Raw genomic sequence first — 3534 nt, forward strand, 5'->3', positions numbered from 1 at the left:
CTGAGCTCGAAAGATTTATTAACTGCAGTATCAAGAAAACATGGTGAGCAAGTTTCTTGCTTTGATTTTTTCAACATATTAGATGGGTGGATGAAGTCATTTATCAACTCCAGTTAAATAAAAGGAGAACATGAGGAAAGTAAGAGCGAGGCCGTCTGCCAGGACTGCTTGAACAAAAACCTTTTGGGCATTGACTGTCACTGACAGTCTCCATTAAACACAGTTCTTTCCTTAAATACATGCAGGAGAGCACATAAGTGGTCCTACAGGTGCACATGTGCTGTCAAACTAAAAGACGCGCACCAGATAAGAAGTTGCAACGCGCGTTTGCGTATATAAGATTTTCTGGAGGAGGACAGACATTTGTTTAGAACTCTTAAAAATGTCGAAGAAGCAAGCTCCTTTAAATGGACTGATTCTTATAGAGCGCTTTTCTACTCTCTCGGAGTACTTAAAGCGCTCTATACAACATGCCACATTCACCCAATCACACCCATTCTCACAAGCACTTCATCTATACTGAGTGCTATCTAACTACATTCACACTTCGACGGACGCATCGGAGAGCAACTTGGGGTTAGTATCTCAAATTCAAATTCAAATTTATTTGTCACGTACACAGTCATACACAGTACGATATGTAGTGAAATGCTTAGACAACTGCTCGTGACCTAAAGAAAAGAAAAAGGCTATGAATAAGATAGGAAATAAATATGAAAAATTAAAAAGGGTAAATTTAACTAGGAAGGAATAAAATGTAAAAAATTAAGGTTAAAAATGAAATAACTGTACAACACAAATTAGAATGAAGGTTAAATTTAACTGGGAAAGAATAAGATAAAATATATAAATTAAAGTTGAAAATAAAATAACTGTACAACAAAATACACAGTATAGAACTATATAAGAATGTATGAAGAAATATAAATATATAAAAATATATATACACACAATAACAGCAGCTGTACAAGTATTAACTGGAAATGAAGAATATAGTGACCAGTGTTGTGCAATCCCCATTATGTCTTGTGCAGTGCAAATATGCTTAAAGTGATTTAAGTGATGAAGTGAAAACAATGTCCAGAATGTCCAGTGTGTGTGTAAGAACTATATGTGTGGGTCAGTACTGTGTGGTGGTGTGATTGAGAGACCGTATCGCCTGCGGGAAGAAGCTCCTCCTTAGTCTCTCTGTGTTGGTCTTCAGGGAGCGGAATCGCTTTCCTGACCTCAACAGAGAGAACAAAAGAGAATCTTGCCCAAGTATACTTGACATCCAGACTGGGGGAGCCTGGGTTCGAACCTCCAACCTTCCGATCAGTAGGTGACCTGCTCTATCTGCTGAGCTACAGCCACCGAAGAAATTACTTTGGTGTTCCTCCACTTCCAAAGAAATGTCAGCAGGAGTACGAACAGCAAAAGAAGTGCGTATTCTCAGAAAAGTGGTTGCAGGAGGTGAGCTGGGTTCAAAGCAATGAAGAACGCACAGAGATGTGGTGCAGAATATGCTGTGAAAATCATTTGTTTGAAGCCAGCTCACCTTATCTTGCGTACATAAGATAAAATCTTATGTAAGCAAACGTGCGTTGCAACTTCTTATCTGGCGCGCATCCTTTATTTTAACAGCGCATGCGCACCTGCGGACCACTTGTGCACCCCTGAATATATGTACACTAACACAATCATTCATTACCTAGGGTTACCTCTTAAAGTCTTCAAACACCGGAAGAGACACCCAAGCACAAAGAAAAAGCTCAGAGAGTGGAGACTGCACACAAAGGAAGCATCGGTGATCATCGGAGACTCCAATGTGGGCATGATCCCTCCATATGTAGCGGAGGGAGTACAAATTGACAGCTTCCCAGGAGCCAGATGGGGCCATGCAGAGATCCATCTAGATGAAGCAGACTATGACACATCGGTGGAGAAGCTGGTTCTCTCCTTCGGCCTGAATAACAGGCGTCAGAGGGATAAAAATGCACCAATAACGGAGCTGAGAAGGGCGCTGAGGTCAGCACAAGAAAAGTTCCCCCAAGCTGACATTTATATCCCAGTGATTAACTTCTCTTCTGCTCTTCCCAAAACAGAACAAGACACATTATTGCACATAAACAATTTCATTACAGGTCTAAAGGAGCACATACCTGCACTCCCTGCGGATAAATTCAGTATGGAATCAGACAATCTCCGCTGGACTGACAAGACTGCAGAGCACATGTTGGATCATTGGAATGATCATGTTAATGGGGCATCTCCATGAAACCAATTTGAGTGACTGATTTTATGTATTTCTGTGCTTGAGGGAGGCTTCAGATGCCATTATGTGAGAGTTTAACCCCAATACAACCCACTAGAGGGTGCTGTAACTCCAATTAAGTGAATTTTCCCCTTCTCTTTACTTTTTTCTTTTTTCCTTCACTTTTTACTTGTATAGGCCCTTTTATGGCCATCCCATTATAAACTCCTGGCCCTGAGGCCTTCCCTAACCTTAACCCCCTTTAACCCCATGCAGGGACTTCATTCCGGCCCTAAACCTAACCGCCTGGAGCCCCAACCGGACATTGGGCCCTAATTTCAATCCCCATCTTCTTCCAGTCCTAAACCTAACCTCTGGGTTCCCTAAGCCCAGCTTCAACCCCCTTATTCGGGACAAGAGAGGACACTTCCCTCCTGGAGAGCAATCCGTGAGTGACGTGGGGGCCCGGGATGGGAACAGGTATGGACTGTGCATGTTCCCCCTTTAGTTCCCCCTAACCCGCCCGTGCCGCCTGGCCCCCCACTCGGGTCACCCTATGTCCTCACATTGCAACAACTGAGAGGAAAAGGGGTCCCCAACTAGGGGCATCAGCTGAACTGGACAATAAAAAGATGTGCCTTTTGTGTATTTTGATTGTGTACATAGCTCAGAGGATCATTATAAGCTCTGTACATCCATTATTGTTTACAATCTGAAGCCCAATTCTGATTTGATGTTTTTTAATAATAATAATAATAAATTTTATTTATGAGCGCCTTTCAAGTCACCCAAGGACACTTTACAATAGGATAAAACACTTAGTAAAACAATGGCAGAATAAGAACAATAAAACAAAAGCACAAGGTAAAATTAGCAGTGGATTCACAGTGAATATGCAGATTTGAACAGATGAGTTTTGAGTTGGGATTTAAACTGGGGGAGAACCAATGTTTCTTATTTCTGGGGGCAGAGAGCTCCACAGCCTGGGAGCAGAGCAGCTGAAAGCTCTAACCCACTTATTGGGACAATTTATGTTATTATCAGTGTTGGGTAAGTTACTTTAAAATAGTAACTTAGTTACATTACTAGTTACTTCTCTCAAAAGTAACTCTTACTAGGGTTACTAGGGAAGTCAAAGGAGCTTGCAAAGAAAAGCGTCTGGACTTCTTTAAGTTACTTGAAGACGTTTCACCTCTCAACCGAGAAGCTTCTTCAGTTCTAAGGTCAAATGGTGGAGAGTCCCAGATATAAACCTAGTGGGAGTTTCCCCCCACAGAGGGACAAAAGGACCCCTGATGATC

This window comes from Astatotilapia calliptera, chromosome 23, assembly GCF_900246225.1.
Source record: "Astatotilapia calliptera chromosome 23, fAstCal1.2, whole genome shotgun sequence".
In the NCBI taxonomy this organism is placed as follows: Eukaryota; Metazoa; Chordata; class Actinopteri; order Cichliformes; family Cichlidae; genus Astatotilapia; species Astatotilapia calliptera.